The sequence below is a fragment of the Ambystoma mexicanum genome, chromosome 4p (genome assembly GCF_040938575.1).
Source record: "Ambystoma mexicanum isolate Mex_15411 chromosome 4p, UKY_AmexF1_1, whole genome shotgun sequence".
Classification (NCBI taxonomy): Eukaryota; Metazoa; Chordata; class Amphibia; order Caudata; family Ambystomatidae; genus Ambystoma; species Ambystoma mexicanum.
This window is the reverse complement of record NC_090927.1, coordinates 963759378-963783177: the sequence shown is the minus strand read 5'-3', so window position 1 is coordinate 963783177 and position 23800 is coordinate 963759378. Positions and strand designations below refer to the sequence as shown.

General features: G+C 44.5%; 1 protein-coding gene across 5 annotated transcripts in view; it reads right to left on the bottom strand.

Moving 5' to 3' along the window:
- The window catches only part of MCHR2 (melanin concentrating hormone receptor 2), a 2016060-nt gene extending 1996815 nt beyond the window's left edge, over positions 1 to 19245 (bottom strand). The window contains exons 1-2 of one of the 5 annotated variants that reach the window (XM_069606534.1): positions 18869 to 19245; positions 18301 to 18512 (exon numbers count right to left, since the gene is read on the bottom strand). The gene's annotated coding sequence lies outside the window, so the exon portion shown is untranslated. The remainder of the gene's footprint in view (positions 1 to 18300; positions 18513 to 18868) is intronic. The other 4 variants (XM_069606532.1, XM_069606530.1, XM_069606536.1 and 1 more) reach the window with 4 other exon arrangements.
- Between the last annotated feature and the right edge of the window lie 4555 nt (positions 19246 to 23800).

Genomic DNA, 23800 nt, shown 5'->3' with positions numbered 1-23800 from the left:
TGTGCCAGTCTAATTGACTTAACAGAAGATTCTTTGTACCATAAAGCATTTTCAAGAAAATGTCCTTCAGGATGCAATAAGCCCTCACTGAGATATTGACTCCCTCCCTTTAGAATCAATAGAGTCCAAAAATATAGATTTTGAGGGACCTAATCAGAAACTATAATTTTCAGTTGTATTGTGGAACATCTGCGGCCTAGGAAATAAACTGTCAAACCAGGAATTACATTAGATTATAGAGGATCGATTGGTCATTTGTTTCCATAATACCTGTAAATGTACACCAGTTCATAAAGATGTGTATCATTCATTTCACTTACCTGTGATTAAAGCTACCAAAGGCCCCAAAAAAGTGGTCTCCTTATATACATACACATTAATTTGGCCACCTGTCAACTAATAGATACTCTCCAGCTCTTTTGGGTATTTCGCTTAGCTTCAAGGGGAAGCAAGAATGGCCATAGTGAATCTGAGACCTAATGCAAAAGCAATAAATAACTTTGATCAACCTATTGGCCATATGACTGGCTTGATGCATATAAAACATTCCAGCCCTGTTGTGATTTTGGGTGATTTAAATTGTCAAGTCCAATCCAGATCTATTACCTATACTGGAAGATGAATTATGAGGGATACCGGATCTTCAAACAAATGATTCCCCATAAAGATACCCCGTAGCAAATATGGTAGCAGCAATCATCTGCTCTCATTTATTTATTTGTACATTTGTAAAGAGCACGTAGCCCAAAAGCATCTAGGCGCGGAGGCTTAAGAAATTGGTTGCATGTTTTTGGAGCTTCGTTAAAATGCATATGTATATCAGGTTCACATAAATACGTTACACGTTCGACATTCCATGCTTACTTAGAAACAGATGTTAAGAGCGGTTACAATAGCTAGAGGCTAGGTATGCATAGTGTTAGTCCTGGCAGCAGCAGAGATATCAGCAAAACGGCTGTGTGCTGAAAGGCAAGGTGCCTGTTGTGTAGGGTCTAGCCTAAATAGTAGGGTTTTTAGATTTTTTCTGAATGACCAGAGGGATGTGTCATTTCTTAGTTGTGAGGGGAGGGAAAGCTTGAACCTCCTGCTTTTTGTCCTCTGTATCTTGGTGTGACAATCAGATTCGTGCATGAGGACCGTGTAGGTCTGTTAGATTGGGTTTTGCTGATCTGTTTGCTAACATAAGCTGGTGTATTGTTAATGAGACATTTGTGTGTGAGCATAAGGATTTAAAATGTGATCGTTTCATGGACTGGGAGCCAGTGGATATTCCGACTAGTAATCGAAATATGTTTGTTATTAGGAATATTCAGTGCAGCTCAGATGGCATTATTTTGTACTAGTTGTACTTTTATGATATTTCTGATACTGGTTCCGGCAAATAGTGAGTTGCAATAGTTAATCCTGGAGAGTATCAGGACTCTGGCCAGAGTGATAGAATTGTCATTCGAAAGGAAGGGTCTACTAGCTCTTATCAATTTAGACATATAGGCAGCGGAGGAGATTATGGCTTTGAGATATAGGGCAGTCATTTTCCGGGTGCTCGATCCCCCTTTTTTTGTAGATGGGCACCATCTCCCCTAGACACCAAGAATCTGGGAGAGGGTTGGTTTTGGTACATGCATTAAAAAAGTCTCCAAAGGACCGGGCCCAGACCAGTGGTTCTTCTCTATAAATATCTATCGACACCTTGTCAGGTTCTGCCGCTTTACCTGCTTTATGGGCTTTAGTTGCCAATTCCACACATGCAATACTAAACAATGGCCCATTGTCAAGGGCTGGGGGTGGTGAATGCATTGATCGCTGTATTTCTTGGCCCTGTCCCACACGATATAAGGCGGAGACGCGATTTGACCAGGCCCCAGCTGTAACACTGCATTGCATGCTAACATCCCCTTTGGCCTCGTTACCTAACAGCAGTTTCCAAAAGACAACACTATCCCTACTATCCAAGGCTGATGCAAGGCAGGTGATTTAAGCTTATGATAGCTTTATTTGTTTAGTTTTGTGATCCTCTTATATTGGGATCTCTTTATACAAAATAGTTCCCTTTCAATTGAGGGTTCCTATTCCAGTACAGCCACCAGGGCTTGTTTTGCAGACGTACATTCTTGGTCATAGCAGTCGACCTGGATCAATGTCCTATGATTGACTTGGTTAATGGAGTAGGTAACAAAGGTAATATATTCTCAGATATTTCCTGGTAATCACAAATGATCTCCCTGTCTAGACCTCCCTCTGGACAAATTTTCTCAATTTGGGGCTGTATTAGCTCGTATAGTTGGAGCCTACAGTCACTCTGATCCAATTATTCCCATCTGATTTCTGTACAGGCATGACCAGTAATAGATAAGGCCTGATTTGGGGCAAAATGTGCCTGTGTTGATCTGACTAAGGGACCAATCATAAGAGCAACATTCAGGGGACAGTGGTCACTTTCATACATTTTCAGGATCTAGAAATAACTATTTTCTCCCAAACCCCGGCTGATATAAAAATATAATAAATTAATGTTGAACCTCTAGGTTGAATAAATGTGTTGCTTGCCAGTTGGTCACTTATGAAACACCAATTGTGTGCTCTTAGCTTAAGGTCATACAGAATTCTAATGGTGTCAATTGGTAATTTATGCATTTTCTTAAGATGGGAGGCTATTATGAGCAGGATCTTCCAGCCTCATCTTGATCTTCCCATGTCCCCTATAGCTTCCTCAATGGTTCCAATTACATATTGAAATCTCCTGGAACTATAGCGAATTCTTTCTTTAATTTGAAATTTTCCCCTGTTAGGACAAGGTCATGGCTTTTCCTGGTTACTTAGGTAGAATTCGGTCTATTATATACATTAAACAATAAAAGTACATTGTCCATCTGGAGTAGTGGCTATGACGTATTGTAGATCAATGCTGTTGGCTACCCCGGGTTCCATCTTCCAATTAAGGGCTGGATCAATCCAAATAAGTAACCCACCAGTAGGATGTCCTCTTGGGCCTTGTTAGGCTTGTATGTGGAAGACCTGAAAACCCTGCCATTCCACCACTTCAATAGCCCAGGTTTCCTGAAGGAATATAAGCTGAAGAAAACTAGTCCAAGATGGTGAGGAAAAATGCTTTGAGAGGCCTACTATGTTCCAAGAGAGCATATTTATGGGATCAGGTTGATCATCCATCATACTACCCAATATGTGTCAATCTATACCCTTGCACCCTTCACCTTCTAGGGCCAGGCTAGGTTCACTTGATGCAGCACTGTTCAGCATGTTTGACGTAGTGGGGGCCCCTTTTCCACCTCCCTGTTTGTCCTCGATATCCTCTACCTTACCACATCCTGGCAAATAAACCCTCAGGCAGATAGCAGAGCCCCTTGTTGGATATGTTCTATAATCAATAGACAGTAATACTTCAAACGACTGCTAGAAACAAATATTTGAATGAAATCAGAAGAACCATCAATCCCTTGTTCACATACAAGTCTGACTATGTCTTCCCGGATTAAAGAAACACACCCTTTTACACGTCTAATCCAGTGTATACATTTGTTTATCAGGGCTGCTTGGCTTTCAAAGGAATCCACAGATAGCCTAGGGGCATTGTACATAACCACAAATCAAGGACCAATGTTAGGTTGTACGGTACCCGTGTGCTCAAACTGCTTTCCCAAATGCGGTCCTCTCGTAATCCCACACTGATTCTGCTGGCCAGATCTTTGGATGTGCTGGGCCGCAAAGGAGTCTATTACGTCAATGATCAGCCTCAGAGGATCTATAGATGGCACAGCACCATAGGGTGGGGTCCGAACTGGCCTATTTGGCCTATCCGATAATCTAGTTTTGTTTGGCACATCAGATGTAATATTGGATTTTGCACCGTGTGGCAGCAGCTTATTTGGAAACAAGGGCTGTCTCAGGGTGGTCTTTTTCCCTCCCTCTTTCCTCATCATCATTGGCGCTTGCTTACGTTTGAACCCTACCCCACCTTCCAACTTCTTGCACGTGCTTTAATGCTGCCATGCAATGATCTGACCTGCATCACCATTTCTTGTACATCACCAACCAGCTCCCCTAATTTGTGCTCTCTCATAAGATCGTTCAATGAACTCGGTACTCCAGATACCACATTATGAAGAGTCATACTTGGCGGATTAGAAATCGGTAAACTCATATATTTGCCCTCCTTGCCCTGGGGTTCTTTCTCTTGGTACCTGGGCAGTTGTAATTCCTGCTATGCATTAATTTAGGCCTCTTGGAGACTGTGCTAGTACCAGCTTTGCTCCCTCTTTTCTGTTTGACCTGAAGGCTTCTACCTTGCACTACAACAATACCCTTTAGAACATGAGATTTCAGTGGTGGCGGCCCATTGGTACTTGGGACACCAGTATCAGCTGTAATAAAATCCTCTGTAGGCTGGTTTTGTGTTCCATGGGAACCCTATTGAGAAAGTCTATTAGATAGTGAGATACAAGGGTCAATTTCAAGGGTCCCTGGTAGGTTCTGCAGCAAATTGTCTAAGTGGCTATTAACTACCACATACCCAAATGTGTCAACTACATCTATACTCGCAGCTGCAGCGCCCACCACCCCAACTTGCTGTGGATGGACTATTATGTGCCCAGGAATGTTGAAAGGCAACACAAAATTCCTCCCACGCTCCTGGCCATCTTTTTTTGCCAATCTCAAAGGGATTGGGCAGATCCTTAGTCTGTTTTAATAGTCTACTACTTCCTAGCGCTTTCATATTGTTGAGGCCGCTCCTAGAGGGTATTTGAGGGGCCCAGGCCCAAGCTAATATTTCAGTCTCAACCCATAACACAACACAGTTTGAAGCAATATGACGTACATTTTCCAACCTCCTTTGCCCTACCCCTCCCATTAGTGTCTAAACAACCAATGTCTTGTATGAGGACCTTAATTTCTGTAATCAGTATATTAACATCCTTTGTGGGTCCAAACATTTTCGAAATCATTTTCTGTCTATTTTGAGGCGAAATGGAGGAGGTGGCTTTCCTCTTAGACATAATTCGGGATGGAAAATGTCAAGTGCACCTAATATCAAGTGCAGGTTCCAAAGCGCAAATGCAGATGCCGGATGCCAAATGCCAAGTGAAATAAAAAATGAAAATAGCAAAAATTACAAATAAGAATAAAAAGAATAAAAAATGTTAGTTGCAATTTGACAATGATATAATGATTAACAATAGTTGCAATGTGACAATTTAAACACACTTAATACTAAAAACCAAGTCCAGAAAATGCCGGGAAACTCAAAGCTGGGGTTTCTGCAGCATAAAACAGCTGAGTGGGCTTATCCGCCCAGGCTTGTCATGTTGCCAATATATAGATCTCAAGCAACATAAGGGCCATTAGATGGCCGGCAATAAACAAACTGCATGTTTTATCAGAATTATATGCAAACATTGTACCATTGCTAGAAGACTATACTAAAGACACATTTAAGCTTGTAACAAACTGATGAGTATGATTGTCCTATTTTCTGCAAAAATAGCATCCACTGCAAACAACCAGATTCCTCATAAAATAGGATGGTGTGATAGTGAGTGCAGAAGGACTAAACAAAACCTTATTAGGGAACTAAAAGCAGCGAAAGTAAAAGGCACCCATTTTGTCCCAGAAAAAAGGAAGAATTACAAGGCTGTGGTCGCTGGGAAAAAAAGGTACATTCCCTGACATTGTGTGAACTCCTAAATAATGCTGCTCGAAAGAAAATCACCAATGATTTCTGGCATATTGTGAGAAAAGAAACCAACTCAGATAGGGATATGTTGGGAAACAACATTAGTAGAGCAGCCTTGGAAGAAGCATTGAAGATTGTACTTCCAACGTTATGCTCCCACCAGCTAACAACTCTTTGGTCTTCACAAGGGAGGTGGTTCGATAGCTTTGATGTCACAGTGGATTATTTTATACAGACTGGAACAATGGGTTCTGGAACACAGTATACTTACAGAAGCTCGGGTAGGCTTTATAAACTGTACATCTACTATTAACCAGTCTTTTAGACCATTTCTAATCCTTAAGAAACATTTTTATTAAAACACCATACCATCTACTTAGATTTTAATCAATCTCCATACAGTGTTCGACACTGACCCGCACTGCGATTAAAGATTCCCTCTAGCTTATTTAATGCAATCCCCTCTTATAGCAAATCAACTATACCCTGGTGCATGGGAACCTCTAAGGTGAATGTAAGGAGCTGATGAATATCAACCAGGGTGACAGGTAAAGTTGTGACCTGGTGCACTTGTTATTCCTTCAGCATATCAATGATCGGGCCATATCCATCAACCAACCAGACAATAACGCACCCCTCTTATGCGATAAAAATGGGGCCTGCTGCTTTTGCAGATGACACCTTTGTCATTAATCATATCCAAAACCTGTTCTGGCCTCCAATACCATCTGAACTTCTTTGTAGATAAATGCTTAACAATTAACATCTCATAAACCAAAAGTATGGTATGCCGTAAGCCCCTTTACCCTCGACCGGCTGTTCCTAAATGTACTGTTAATAATATAACGTTACCAAATGTCAAGACATATGACTATTTTGGGATACACTAAGAGAATAGATTAAATCGTCTGCCGCAGATAACAAGGAGAGGAGAGGCAGTTGCTAAATTTGCTAATAAACTGGGAGGCAAGGACATATCTCTTTCATTGATAGTCCTCAAGGTCCAAAAAATTCCAGAGGCAATTTATAGAGCTAAGATTTGGGGCTATTGTAACATTGTTAGCTCCCAAACCACAAAAGATCCTTTGTAACAAAGATGTTTTCTAAAATAGTACTTGCCATTTTATGGGACGACTCCCGTATTTATGGAAAAAATCCAAACAGTTTTAATTTCTACATATAATGACTTGGCTTTAAAAGAGCAAAAGCATACATGCACTCATGAAAACATGTACCAATAAAATACTCCATTGGTCCTGAGAATTATATTGACTATTGTGAGGGATCGGAAATGTGACGGGACAACTCTGATGTTTCCTCAACAAATGCCATTTTATTAAATTAGAAGGTTGGATAAACGGCTCACTATCCCCACCATGTCAAGGATTTTCCTGCCTCAAATAAACTAAATAAAACGAAAGGATAGTTTTCACTCACACTTATACATAAAAAAAATAAAAGAGGGAATCCATGACAGTTCAAAACAATAATATTTGAATTTGTATTGTAACAACAGTCTCTTCTCAGAACTAGGTGAATTTCCCTTTCCCAGATTGTAAGCAGAATTCTGCTTTCTTCAGAGTCCAAGAAAGGAAAATAAGGAAATCCTGGTTTGCAACAAGTTCCAACACAGTTCTTTGCAGCTTCAAATTGGCAAGCAACAATTTCCAATACTTCAATGATTCAACAAATGGTATGGAAGGCTCTTCCTCATCCTTGTACGATTGATCCTCCTTAAGGACAACTTCTCAGTTCATTAAAAGGAACAATAATTGTCTTGGTCAGGATGATTTGCCACAACTGATAAGTCCAAAATAAATACAGCTTCTTGATAACAGCTTTACCCAGCTCTTTCTTAAGAAACACATGTATTATAGATTGTCTCTGTCAGGACCACTGTATAGCACTTCTTCTGCTTCCACTTGCTTTACTCAAATACCAGGCCTACTTCTTCAGTACATACCTGGTCTACTCCCATGCCAAGCCTACTCGTTCAAATGTTTACCATCTGGGTATACTCCCCTGCCCAAATAGCTTCATAGTGCAACAGTTTGTAGCTTTAAAACTTTTAACAACTCTTCAGGGTAAAACAAGTTTCACATGTGTGCCTTTTAATAATAATGCTTCTCTCCTTCTCACTATCCTTGTCCAGAAGGGTAGCCTTTTTGACCCTTGTATTTCCCCACTGCACAAATAACCAAACACTGACAAGTCTAGGGTCTTACTCTGCCTCCCCATTGGCTTTGGCAATGTGAGTTCATACCAGCTTTTACCATATGTTGTATAAAGTATGGGTAACATATTTCACAATTTATGGACTTTTCATTATCCCCCTTCTTCCGTTGGCAATATCGTCTGGATTGTATTTGCCTTGATTTTAGTTGCTATTGGCTTGGGCAATACTTGTGGTTATTACTTCTCAACAATATCGCCCAATCGGGTTGCTGGGATTTCCATCTAAAGTTAGTCATTTGGTTTTGTTATATAATACTCGCTGCTGTTCAATAGTTCCGTATTCAAAATAGCTTTGTGAACCACTTTCATACTTTCACTCATACCAGAGTGCTGTGTTTGCTGCTTTTCAATAGTTCGGTACTCAAAATTACTTTGAGAGCTGCTTTCACTCATATGCGAGTGCTGCTCTCCTGCTGAATGCCTGCCTTGAATACGCGAGCTATACGGAGCGCTCCGGGGTCACTACCAACATGTGAACTCACTGAGTAAGACATGCACCTCCAGTCCCCTCGCTATCCTCACTATCCATATGAGAAATATCAGACATTACTTGCAAAATTCTGATTGGGTACCCTCCCGCTTGCCAAATTTACTAACCACTGAGGCATTGGGCTTCCAGACAAATGTTATTATTGGAAAACATGGGTTGAAGATGAGCACTAGTTTCTGTTCATTTGTCTGTGTTAAAACACCCTTAGAATCAATTGGCTAAACCGATTCTGAAAGCACTCCACATTAGGTGCTGGAGTGATGCTAGCATGCTTTTGAAAATCTATTAATCTATTATTATCTTAGGTGTCATTAATATTGTTTTAATTAAAGCGTTGGTCTGCAGAAAGGAATTTCTAAAAACAATGCAAGTGATTGAACCTTGCCATGAATAGCCACGCCTAAAATGGAAAACCAAGAGAACATTCTGTTGCCTACTACTCATGTACTTTATTTCCCCTGGCAGTGGTTCCTTTACGAGTTTTAACTATATTTTTGAAAACTTGTATTAATGATTGTTATTCTGAATGATTTAAATGTATATATTTGTTTTAATCATGCTTTTATGGCAAAGGACGAAGTACGTTTTTATGCTGATGGAATTGGATAAAATATTAACTTGGTTCTTCTAGAGTGCCAACTTGCACTTTGGTATGCACATAGAAAATCTAAGCAGCAACAGCTCAGCTCACTGTGCTCTCTTACCAGCCTTTGAGACCAGCATTCAAGAGCTTTTTCCACAGTAAACACAGTGGTTAAGGACTTAAGTGCCAAGTCAGTCCCATCAGTGCATTCCAGTCCTTTTTCCTGGACTGCTGTAAACAAGAAAATAATCCAACACGCAGGGCTGGTTAGCAAATAAAAACTTGCCTGCACTCTGTGCCTGCAACAGCAATCAAACTGCATGCACATGGTGATTCACAAACAGTCCGTTTTTTTATCTGCTTTGTGCTTTGTGAGGCTTGAATTTTGCTGCTGTGCCGCCCAAGCCTTGTTGCCAGAAACTCCTCTGGAGACCCTCCCCCGGCTCCAAGGCTCTGATTTGCCCGAGCCGGGGAGACACGTGACTAGATGAAGTCCTCATATATCAGAGCCACTAGGGCAGCCACTGCTCAGTCAGCCAGCTAAGGGCATAAGTGAAGGACAATCTTCAACTCCCTGTTTTCCCCTGTTTGCCTTTGTTGCCTTAAGCGTAGCCACCACAGAACTCTAATGTAATATGTTTCCCTCCCCTGTCTCCCTCCCTACCAGTCACACCTGCCCATTTCCCCACCACCCCTGTCAGATATCACTTTCCCACATCCAACAACTCGCCACTGCCCGATACTCCCAAGAGTTCTGACTGAACTCACTGCTTTGCTTACTATTTGAATCTGAGTGTTTTCACTGCTGTGCTTAATACTTGAACCTGGGTGTGTTCACTGCTGCACTTAATTGTTGAACCTGGGTGTTTTCAATGTTGTGCTTAGTATTTGAATCTGGGCGTTTTCATTGTATTACCCAAATTGACCTTTTACAATTGACCTTTTGCACAATTGACCTAATTATACTGGTCCTAATTGACCTTCTGCACAATTGACCTTTATATTATTTTAGGTATTTTATGTATGTATTTGGATGGTTTTGGATCATAAATGATATAAGGGTATTGGGTGGGGTGTTGCAGGGGGTGTTGGATTGGGTGGGGAGTTGTGGGGGGTTTCCCCCCGCATATATGTCCTAATTGACCTTCTAAATTAGGTCCATTCTCCTGAGGTCAATTCTGCCGAGGTCAATTGTGAAAAGGTCAATTAGTATACAACCGTTTTCACTGCTGTGCTTAGTATTTGAATCTGGGTGTTTTTACTGCTGTGCTTAGTATTTGAATCTGGGCGTTTTCACTGCTGTGCTTAATATTTGAATCTGGGTGTTTTCACTGTAGTGCTTAATATTTGAATCTGGGCGTTTTCACTGCTGTGCTTAATATTTAAATCTGGGTGTTTTCACTGCTGTGCCTAATTTGAAACAAATTGCTATCTCACTGCTATGCAAAACTAAACTCAATCAAACCTCAATTGACTCCAACTACACCCCCTACTGGACCACCAATATTCTCATCTGTATGCAGCTGGGTTCTAGCAATTGAATCAATCGGTACCCCAACCATCTGCACCATGCAGACACCAGTCAGCCACTATGTCTGCCAACACACACCCAGTGACACACACACCTCCACGTCTGCACATCACACAACTTCCAACTCCCATACCAGGGGATCTTTCTGCACTCCAAAAGACACACCTTTCCTGCCCCCTGTATGTCCCTCACATTGACATTATTGACTACATTGACATGAGCTCATACACCCACAACTCCAACCCTTCTTAATCACCACTGCCCAGTGTCACACGCCACTCCACGTCCACACACCACACACTTTCCAACCCTCATACTAGGGGAGCTCTCTGGCACTCCAAAAGACACCTGATCCCTGCCCCCCATACAACCCTAGCACCAACATTCCTGACAACTCCTACCACATTTAACACCCACCCCAACCCACCTCTCTTAACAAGGGAATCCGCTGGTGCTCTGTGATACAATCCACTGTCTCCACACTGCCCATCTGCCGTCCCAGCCAGCATGACCAGACTTGACATCCCTCATACCCCATCTCCTATCTCTCCTCCACCATCAACTCCAACAAAACCCTCACGTGCCTCACCTGCAGTCATTATCAACTCCACCCACAACTACTCATCCCCTTGTGCCATTGCCCCAACCATCCCTCGACTACAGCGTTCCCATCCCTCAGCATGGCACGTCTCGCTCTCTCCCGAACCATTGCTTCCACCCACTCCCCGCTGAACCTCCCACCGTATCGCACACTCCATGGGCACTCAAGCACACAAAATACAGAGGCAGGGTCCCCATTCAACCCACCCCCAGGCACTCTAGACCCCCCATCAACATAACACCTCTCCTCCACTCACCACACCTCCTTTCGCTTCCGAGCCAATCGCAAGCAACCAAACATCAGCCACCATAACCCCACCCATGGCACTCAAAGACCTCTGACTGCCTACTCCCTCTTCCCAACCACAACATACCTCCCCAATCGCATCAAACTACTCTCTGACACCCCCCAATTACAAATGCTATCTCACCAGTACAACCCACCAATCCCAAACCACCAACCCCTAACACCCTGACAAGCATCAACCACACTCCTCCACACCAACTCACCTGCATCCTAATCAATGCCCCCTCTGTGGACATGAACAGACATAGCATCTTCAATCTCCTCACCTCCGACAACCCTGATCTCATTTTCCTCACTGAAACATGCTTCTCGGATGATTTTAAACCGATTGCACATGAAGCAACTCATTCACTCACTCCTCTCCCACAACAGAGCCACAAGAGGAGGCAGAATAGCCTTCCTACAGAAACCACACATAATCGCCACACACTTCGAAACACAGCCATGCACGGCTAACTGCAAATCTTTACTAGTCAAACTATCCTTCCCACCTTCACTTTCCCACAGTGCCCTACTCATTTACAGGCCCACCATATAGGACAGACACTTTGCCAACTCCCTATGTGACTCGCTAGCAGCCATAATGATCATCCACCCCGCATTCACCCTACTGGGGGATTTTAACATCTGGTTTGATACCCCTAACAATCCCATGACTCAACCACGTGTTGACAGTCTTGAGGGACTCAACCTAACAAAGCAGATAACGGGACCCCCACACACCACTGGCCACACCCCTGATGCCATATTAGCTCAAACGGCCTTATTACATATCCACCCCAGACTCTTCATTTTGACAGACCACTCAGCTATCCCTTTCCCTCTCTCGATACACCCTCGCCACCTCATAAAGCTTCCTCCTACCCTTGCTCAAAATACAGAACTGTAACATGCTCAAAGTAATCCCAATCCTGTCGGAAGCCCTGCTCACCACCCTCCCCACTTACTAGACCAGAAAGACCTCCACCCATAGACTGTTTTGACTCCTAGCTCTCCAACGGACTTCTCCCTAGCTTCACTTCAGCCCGCCAAGGCCCCAACCCCCAAGTGGTTCACCCTCCGCCTCAAGTCACTCAAAAGTCAAAACAACTCACTTAAATGCAAATGGGGAGTGACCCAAACCCCAGAAAACAAATCAACATATGCCCACCATCTCTGTAACCACAAAAATGAGAGCTACAAGGCCAAAAAATGCTATTACAATAAGAGAATCTTGAACTGCCACAGCAGCAGTGAAGAGCCCCAAAGGATCATCTCCAAAATCCTGAACCGACAATGCACCATCCCCCCAACACCACCTCAAAAACTCTCTGCAATTCCCTCTGAACACTTTAAAAAAACAGACCTAGAGAGGACTGCCAAAATCAATGCTAAACTAAACATCCACTCACCCCTTTCATCACCCAATACCAAAGATTCTATCTATGTGTCCACTGAGTCCCAATCTTTCTGCTCTTTCACCCCATTTCAAGTTTACCAAACTCATATCAGATAGCCAACCATCCGACTCCCCCCTTGACCCGTGCCCCACCTCCCTCTTTAAAGAAATTTTCCCTTCTACATGTGCAGGGGAACTTGCCAGGTGCATCATAAATGATGCCCTCTCCTCTGGCATTCTTCCAGAACCTTTCAAAATTACACATTTTAAAACCCCCTCAAAAAACCATCCCTTCACCCACTCCAGCCTTCTAACTACAGACCCATCTCCAACACTCATTTCTTGGCAAAGCTCACTGACCGCACTGCTTACTTCCAACTCAACTCCTTCGCAGAAACCTACCACCTCCTGGACCCTGCACAATCCGGTTATTTGGGATGAACTTAAAGTCACTGCAGAAGCTGCAGGCTGTGCCACACTCATTCTTCTTGACCTCTCAGCAGCCTTTGACACTGTCAACCACAACATCCTCCTTGACAGACTACATTCTCTCTGCATCTGGGAGTCTGTTCTCAACTGGATTCCATTGTCCTTACGAACAGACAGCAAATCACTTATCTCCCCCCTTTCTCCTCCACCGCATTACCCGTGTTCAATGGAGTCTCCCAAGGTGCCTACCTTTCACCTCTACATTTCAACCTCTGCATGAGCCCTCTCAATGCACTCATCCAATCCAACAACCTCACATGTTATAACTTGGCCGATGACACACAAATCATACTGAGATTTCCCAAATTGAACTCTGCCCCGCCCCCTGACCTGGCAACATGCCTGACTGCAATTGAACACTGGATGATGAGTAACCCTCTCCTTCTCAAACCAGCGAAAACAGAGATCATGGCCTATGGAAAAACTACCCTATTCCCACAACCGACATGCTGGCCTCCATCCCTTGGCCCTTACCCCTCAACCACTTCCTCAGTCAAAAACCTTGGCTGCACAACGGTCTCTAACGTAACCCTGCCTCATCACATCAACGATGCATCCAAATCCTGCCACTTCCTCCTCAAGCTTCTGAGACGCATCTTCCCCAATCTCACCTACCTCCTTAAACTGACAGCAATTATGTCCATCTTCATGTCTAGACTTGACTGGGTGAAATCCGTATAACTGGGTGTGCCTGCCTTCAAACTAAACAAACTCCAAAGATTCAAGAAACTCTGCCGCCACACTACTCCTTGCCCTCGGCAGTAGGGATCACATCACACCTGCACTCTGCACAATACACTGACCCCCAATTGGTTTCAAAATAATGTGCATTACTCACCAAGCCATGCATAAAATCAGCCATAATACCTACAAGAAAAGATGACACCCTACATCCCCACACACAACCTGAGATCAAGCACTGCCCTCCTCCTAGTCGTCCCACACTCAGCCAGAATCGGTGGGTCTGCCTATTCAACCCTGGCGCCAGCAATCTGGAACTCTCTGCCCCCCTCCATTCAACACACGCTAGACTACATGGCACTCCAGAAAGCACTCAAGGCCTGTCTCTTCCCCATGAATGCTGTACCACCCGGAATGTGGATCGAATTACAAATCCTTATCTCTGCAGCTAACTATCCACGTCTAAGAAAAGTTAAGAACCTATCACAGTGGTCAGGTAATAATGCCTGGGGTGCAGAATGTTGTGCCCAGACAATCTCTTAATCATGTATTGCTATGTACTATACTTAGAAGTTATTTGGTCTTATGCTGTGCTGTGAAGACCTAGGTTGTTTGGGCATGTTCTGCCTTGGAAGGGATGGCCATGCACTGCACTTAGCTGTTTTGGCCATCCATTACACCAGAGCACTCAGCCATTCACGACACTTGGAATATTACAGAAGCACAGAGCTCTTAAGAGGGTGGCCAGGTACAGCCATTGAATCTCTATGTTTGTGGAGGATCCAGACATGTATTGAAGGAAGTATCAAAAAAGTATCAAAGACCGGGACATATCTGCTACTTCAGAAGCATATAATCCACGAGTATATCTAATTAGGTAGAAACAGCAAGTGTAGAAAGATGGACTGTGACACATTGGTCTTGTATTGCACTAAAGACTATTGCCATGTACCACACTTACCAAGCCTCAGCCTGGCATCGGCCCTAGACTGTTCATCATTTCTCTTTACCTGAAAGCTATTAACCTCGTAAAGCACCTGTGGGTGGACATTCATGGCACTTGAATTGCTAGACCCCCTGGAAGGTTGGGCCATGCATTGCAGATAGAGCTGAGATTCACATTAGACCTAGATGCCTTGACACACTAGATGCCTAGGATATGATATGGCATTTGTAACACGCCTATACACAAGTGTTTCAAGGCATGACGAGGCACGGAATCCTATCACCCTTGAGCATAGTTAAATCGGTAGGCACAGGATGCTAGTCAGGGGCAGGGAAGTGCCTTCAATCCAAGGATACTTACACACACCCCCACTACCTTGACACTCTGCACAGCGCTTCGACTACTAGCATGCAGCTATCCCCACGATAAATTCGGCCTAGCTGCACACATAATCCCACATACCCCTCAAACACTGCACAACACCACCTCCACTAGAATGCAGCAATGCCACCATGACAAATTCGGCCTAGGTGTACACATAATCCCACATACCCCCCAAACACTGCACAACACCACCTCCACTAGAATGCAGCTATGCCACCATGACAATTTCGGCATAGCTGTACACATAATCCCACATACCCCCCAAACACTGCACAACACCACCTCCACTAGAATGCAGCAATGCCACCATGACAAATTCGGCCTAGCTGTACGCATAATCCCACATACCCCCCAAACACTGCACAACACCACCTCCACTAGAATGCAGCTATGCCACCATGACAAATTCGGCCTAGGTGTACACATAATCCCACATACCCCCCAAACACTGCACAACACCACCTCCACTAGAATGCAGCTATGCCACCATGACAAATTCGGCCTAGGTGTACACATAATCCCACATACCCCCCAAACACTGCACAACACCACCTCCACTAGAATGCAGCAATCCCACCATGACAATTTCGGCCGAGCTGTACACCTACTACCTGCATCACATAGTCTGCACACCAGGAGGGCGTTCAACCTTCAACGTGTGGAGACCGTACCAATGGTGAAAGGCGCTATACAAATGCCCATAAACATAAACTAAAATGCGACAATAATCAAACTTCATGCACATGGTGTGTCACAAACAGTCCAATGAGACCTGTGTGTTAATGGTGCCTAAGCATTTAAAAAATCCTGACTGATGAACAATTAACAAATCTATAAGTGCACATCAGTAGATGGAAAGGTGAAAAACACCCATGCGCATGTTTCACTAAATGGGGAAGCAAACCATGCTCACTTGGAAATATTACAAAAAATACGTATGTGTTCCTTCAGAATATCCAATTCAAAAATCGGATTAAATGAATTTTGGAACAGTGCCAAATATGGGCCCTGGACAGAAAGAGCATTTTGTGTACCGGGATGACCCATCTCAATGTGCATGAGTGCTCCTCATCTGCCTGTGTCCCCTCCTCCTGATGCACCCATTTTGCAAATGTGCAAATCCCCTGTTAATGGAGGTGCAACGCAGTCGCAGAGATACACGTGCGCACACGCTGCGCTCTCGGCGCAATCTGTGCGCAGGCATGATCAGTTTGGCAGCTCTGAGACCACCTCCAGTCTTCTCTTTCATGATTCTGGTACGCTGTTCCCGGGCACGCTGTGCAGCTCCAGACCCGCCTTCGAATGCACGCATACTTAGTGAACTCATACTTAGTGAGCCCTGCTCTGTGTAGTTACTTCAACTACAATGAATATATGTGCAGATTGCATTCGTCTTTCAACTGACTGCCAAGCTGTTCTGTGGGCTGTTATGGTTCTGTTGCAACAGAGCAACTCCAGAAAGAGCTCACAGTTTGTGGCCTACTATAATGTAGCTTCTACCTTACTACAAGCAATAGCTCCACCAGCTTGCTTGCCAAGGGCTCGCTGCTTCAAGTAACTAGCTATGCTCATCTTGGCAGGGTAGCAGACTGCCTGGGTTTCTTTCTGGGAACTGATAGCTAAGATCCTGAAAACCAGCACAGAACCTGCTACCTTAGACCTTGGCAAAGGTGGCAGCTTGCCCTTACCGCAGTACCCCCAGTGAATGGCCCGAGAGCATGCCGTGTGGAAAGTGCAAGACGCTGTGCCCTTCCACCTCCTGAACCTAACCAATGCCAGCGCACACCCTCACCCCACCCCACAGAACCCACCATATCCAAGGTCTTAGGCAATGATGAGGCCTTTGATTACGGCACGCGCGATTTCATTAGTGACGCCATCCATGGTTCGTTGGTGTTGATACCTGTTATTTCCTGTTTGGTGTCAGGAGCAGAGCACGGTGGTTGAGGTGGGGCGGCCGGTGATGGTTCTGTTGCTAGCGTTAAGTGCATCAATCAGTGCTGTTTATATCAACCACCTGTCAGTATCTGAGCAAACTAAACAAAGACGAGTGTTGGGAATGGGAAGAGCTCTCAGGGTAAGGCTGAACATTATGTGTGTGTGCTGGGAAAAATCGTGCACCATGAATGACAGACAGTTCTACCTGGTCAAGTGGTGCTGAGACAGCCAGAGCACAACCATTTTAGACATGTTCTAGTCCTTCTTGAATCACTGAAAGAGCTGCACACGCCCACACACAGCTGGCCTTGATTCGTCTAGAACTCCTATTAAATTCTGATCACTGACCAATGACGAGACGGATACATTCATGGAAAGAATCACTCCGGAGTATGCTGCCATGCTCCGATCTCCACATAACCCCCTGCCCCCCCCCCCATCCCGCCGCCCTCCCCCACGTCCCCGAGGCAGCAGTGCAGAGGTCACCCTAGCTCACACGCGCGTAGCGGGAGAATTCATAACCATATGTGAAATGACTGCTTCGATTCTTGTTGATCCGATCGGCAAGGGTCCTGAAAAGTCAGAGGGGGTAACTTTGCGGAATTCCTCCTAACTAGCACCCCTAAATTACCGCGAAAGGACATCTACACAGCGTTTCTGTGATGCGGCCGAGGCACTCAGCAAGCGCATCACCCCCATCACTATGAACGATATAATAATCTACATTAAAAAGCACGCACTGCAACACGTCACTAAACGTGTGTAGATATAGGAATCTGTAAGCTGAATTGCACAGCACTGCATCTCAAAAAACAGACCACTGGACGCACTCCGCCGTCTAACCTGGATCAACTACATACAAGGTATATATAGCAAAGCTGCTTTAGTGTTTCCCATTTCTCCAGCAACCTGCAACCTGCCAAAGCATAGTTTCCGCAACTGAGGTTGTCTGTTCCGTCTCTATTTATTTCCCATAGAGGTCACGCGCGCGGTACAATCACCAAGCGGCGTGTTTAGGGTCACAGTAAGGGCTCGCGGCAGCGACCCACCTTACACAGCCCGGGGAGGCGGGAAGAGTCAGCAACGTCAGCTTGCATTCCATCCAGCGACGAGGATCCCAGGTTGCAATCCTATACAAAGGTACGAACCCCAAAGCACACCAGGTGGGGGGCACAGGCGCAAGTCACCACAGGCAGGCGAAGTCCAGCGTGCGCAGTGTCACTGGCGCCGTCTCTCTCTCTATATATATATGCCCCCGGATCTGCGGAGGCAAGGGCAGGGAGGCTGAGAACGGAGCGCCGCACTTGTGACACCCCCCTGCAGCACACCACAGGTCACAGAGCAAACATTGTCATGGCATGCTATTACACTGCAGGGGCTGTGTGCACGTAGACAAAATATATAATTAACAGGACAAGTGAACTCAAAGAATGCCTCTACACAGCTTAAGAATGAAACACTTCAGTTCTAAACTTTCTGCTGCTATAGTGGCTTTGCAGTCTAATGCAGCCTCACAGTGAACGTATCAGATAGACATGTGGTTATAACTCGAACACTCTCTGTGAGAACCTCGCGTTAAAACGCGCCGCAAGCCAGGTGGAAACAAGAAGTACTCACAGTCACAGGAAGGCGTCTTGGCGGGAAGAAAGAGCTGTTCAGGTGAAGCGCACACAGCGGCAAACCAGACAAGGCACAGCAGCAGAATGCGGAGAAGCGGTCACAGATGTGTTAATAATCGCGGCTGGCTGCCTCCAGGCGTGCTGCAACATCACAAGTGATCTAAACGCAGCAGCCGTCTCCACTGCCACCGTGTGCAGCAGGAGCCCTGCGCAGTGCTAGCAGCCCCGCTTAAACTCCGAGCAGCTCCTCCACCGAACAGGCGCGGCGTGAGTCTGTTCACGCGCGCGGGGCCTTCGCCGGTGCACGCGGCGGGCGTGTGCCTCTGTCATTCTGGATACCTGCAAAGTGTGCGCTCGCACTTACTTTAACACCCAGCTGGACAACGGAAAGCGATGGAGTAGAGTGCATTTCCCGCAGCGCACTGATTTGAAGAAATTAAGTAGGAAAAAAACAGGCGATTAAAACGTGCGAAGAGACAAAGATATAGGCAGAATAACATACTTCGTCAAATAAAGACAATGCACGATGTAATGTTGTGCGCGGCCCACCCCAGGGCTCGTGCCATACTTGCCAACATTCTGTGACCAAAAAGATGTAGGATTTTTCAAGTTTCAAAAATAATACTTGGCATAACAGGAATACAAAACATACATTGTTGGCCCCACTGGAGCATTCGAAAATGTACAACCCATCAAACAGCACAACATGGAAAGATGCTCAAATGTTTAAAATGTATAATTGTGAATGGTAAGTTAACACCACATTCAATTGCCTAACTTCACAGACAATAATGACACAGAGCTGGTAGGCAACATTGGCCACTGCTCTGTAGCAGCAGCATGGGCAATACATATGTCTTCCTGCAGTGCAGGTTGAACACTGAACAACATGGAGACTGATACCCCCTCAGTCTGATAGGCAGATGCTGTGTGATGGTGGTACGCTCCGCCACATGCCTTCTCTGGTGGTTCACCTAAGGTCTCTCCCGGCAAGAGTCAGGGCAGAGTCATGTAGCTGTCAGTTCAATGTATTGATCTGAGCCCATCATTGAAATGTATCACTTACCCGCCCACCGCACAGACAGATTAATTTCCTTGGAGTCACTTAAATTCCCTGCCACTGTAAAAAGCAGTAGGATGTCACCCACATCTGTAGGCGGTGGTAGTGCTTCAAAAGCAGTAGCCTACTGCCTAAATCAGTAGGGTTGGCAAGTATGTCGTACAGTGTCATGTATTAGTGACATGTGGCACACCAGGTGTTTGGCTCAATAAAAGGGGTGCATGGCTTCCCGTGTGCTAGTTATAACCACAACTCAAGACTTCTGTGTCTCACTGCATGAGAATCTGGTGCGCCACAGCAATGGGGACAAAGGTGGGACGTGGTGCACCGCAAATCTTGAGTATCAAAAGGGCTCAGCTTGCCCTTGCCATGCGGCCGGCATGGCAAACCGTACCCCTCCCGGACATCAACCTCCCTGACGCCCAACCACATGTGCCCTGCAGATTTCCCAAAAGATTGACGGCCCTGCCGACAACCGTCGGTCTGACGAGATCCTGTGGTGCACGGGTGCCTGCCACTGGGGTCCCCAGTGCGGGCTTGAAAGCTCTGTTCAATGGATGTCAGGTGCAGCCTTGACGACAGCCGGTTTGGCCAGAACACCAAAAACCCAGCCCGGCAGCAGATTTGACCCCCGGTATACCTGGTTACGGCTTTCCGTGCCATTGACAATAGACGCATCAAATATGCAGGTCGTTGCTTGCCGCACAGACAGCACAAGGAGAGCTACTTGTGTTGTATCTGTTCTAATCAGGTCTAAATAACCACATATTTGGCATTACTCAATACACTTCTACAGCGCCTGGTTTGATAATGAGGTTTCATCATGTGGGACTAAAGAGATTTAAACCCATTTCCAAAATTCAATTATGTTGACTCTGAAAAACAAGTCTAGTATGTTGGTCGCTGGTCAGTCATTTTTACCACAATTTTACATATTTCATTTGCAACTAAGAAACACATTCTTGTTCAGAAAAACATTAAAAGCCAAGCTTGCACTAATTTTAATGACACCTGCAGCACAAGAACCTATAGGATAGCACTGGAGGCCAGATAGAGAAATCGAAGTCGTAATTGAAACCATTTATCATCATTTGGTATCACGGTGCACTGCCTCCTACAGGAAGCCTCATTTTAAAATAATTTAAATGATAACATTTTACTTAAAAGTAAAGAATAATTTGAGTTTTTAAATATGTTGCATTGAAGTAAATATGACAAGAAGCTGATCCCAACAAATCTCAAAAGTAGGAGAAAATACAAAGGCAAAGATTCACATTTATAAGCAATGCTGTTGAAAATGCTGTGCACCTACAATAATATGGCTTTCACCCCGACTGTGGTGGAAGAGGGGGGGCGGATATGGCCTTTAACAGCTCGCCAGCCTGAGTTCAGACATGCCCAAACGAAGCCTGCTGGGGCGGTTAGAGCCATTCACACCCCAGGGTTTATCCGGGTTGCAAATATTTCTTTAAAAAGAAAAAAAATGGCCACCGCCATGGGGAAAGGGACCACACCATTTCTATGACAGCAAGGAGACGGGAGGAGCCCTGGGACGAGAGTACAAAGCTCCAGTCCAGCAGGTGGGAAGTGGGTGGGGAAGGGGTAAGCATTGTTTTGGTGGTAAGGGGTGGGCAGGCGACAGGGAGACACTCCCTGTCGCCTGCCCACATGAAAAAAAAAATTGCGGCACCTGAGGAAGGGTGTTTGGAAGCAGTGGGTGGTGAATCTGAAATCTCGCCCACTGTTCCAGCCACCTGATTGGCTAAGCACCCTTCCCCGGGTACGAATATATCATATTGGATGCTCTCATGAATGGAAACCTATGCAGAGTCACGGAACAAGCACACATGCCCAGGGTGTTGTGGGTGATAGGCAGCATACCTATCACTACCAGAAAATATTCTGATGAGGACTAACACCTTAAAAAAGGTTGATTCTGAGAAATTTGAAATTCCAATAGCCAAATAATGCAACAAACCATAATGCAACAAGAACCTGAAATTCTATAAAATGACATTTGAGAGGTCCACAAAGTATTTGTTAGGTGTTTTCATTTTAATATCGCTGTAACTGCTGTGGGTGTATTTACAGTTTGGTGGTGTTTGATCGGCTGAGAATTGATCGCAGCAAACTTTGGAAAATAACATCAATTGTCAGAAGATCAAAGGTGTTTACACCAACCCACACCCTGCACCCCCATCCCCCTTCCATACTTACCTGTTTGCTCACCGCCTGGTCCACTTCAGCCCTGTGGCGTCAGATCCGTTCCAATAATGCGGGTCGGATCCAACTCCACAAGGTCCCTTTTTCTTTGTTTTTCTTTCTGGTCCCCCGTTTCCAATATTGAGGAAGCGGGGGGACACCTCTGCCACCCCCCAGGCTAATACATACCAACCACAGGGAGCACGGGACACTCCCCACCCCTGCTCCACATGTTCGGTATGTATTAGTCTAATTGTTCGTTTTTATTCGATCAAATGTTACTGGCCAAATTTGGTCAAATGTGTCATTCAATCAAACAAAAATGAACAATTATGCTAATACCGTATTTACAGTTATGCATAACATGGTTGTGTTTACATTCAATCCAGGTTGTTCAGCACACTCGTGCTGGGTTTGTAATGGATTGTTTGTCCTGCCTCCAGAAGAACCTGTTGTGCATGGCTTAAGAGGATCTCTGCTGATATGTTAGTGACTGTTAGGGGAGCTGTTGGAAAAGGAGGGCCTCTGATTTTATATAAAATAATTAATTAAAAAACTCACTTGTGTTGTGTGTGTTTGAAGACGTATACTATTAAGAAAAGGAAAATTACACATAATTAACATTAAGGGAACTGGATAGTATTACTCTACTTCAACATTTCTAAACCACATATTTAATATCATAAATTGATTTTATTAAACATTTATGTACATGTATGACACAATATAATAAATATACAGAAAAAATCCATATAGTAGAAAAATAATTTATCTCTTGAAACATAACACACATATAAAAAACAAAAGTGCCATTATGCACTACTTTGTTGTCAAGTATTTGGAGCAATGTACAAACAATATGCAATTTCTATGCTCCTCCACTAGCCCAACTTGTCCAAGTTTCTGTCCTCAAGGCTTGATTCCGCCAGACATTCATCAGGGGCTGATAAAATATGCAGGTGTAGTCTACTTGACTTGATGAGTGCATCACACTCCTTTCAGAGTCCCTTAAATACATAAACGAAATAGTCATAAAAATTGTCTATAATTGATCCATTCATAAACACTCAAATATTCCCCTAGTGTATGCATATATGTGATATTTGCTCCATATCTTACCGGTGTGTCTCCGAAAAATCCTACAGACCACCTTCAACTTCAACTGTTTATCAAGCTACCTCCATTACTTAAAGTGCGTCAAAATCATACACCCAAACGCTAATCTGAAAAAAACAAGGATTAACTCCCCCCCCTTGTTACTTAAAAACATACATTGTCTAACAATTCCCTGTTCCTTACTTATACGGTAACTCAGTTCAGTAAGGCTTGCCTCAAACTGAAGGTACCCACACTAGGGTGTCTTAGCCCATGGGCGCTTGTGAAATATATCCCTCTGTTAAAAAGAACTCCAATTGTCCCCACATCAAAAGGAGAAAAAAAACAGAAAAGGCCTCTTGGTCAAATCCCTATCTCCCTTGTACTCATGTATAGATATTTCCACACGTTTCATTTGTGCCCGAAAAACTAACTTTTTTACTTGCTTCAAAAATCACATGGACAAGCATCAATGTCTCTGTCCCATCTCCCGTTAGCGTGTGCCAATTCAAAATGGCCGCTGCCGTAAATATACAAAAAAAGGGACGTGGTGATGTCATCACATGACTATGT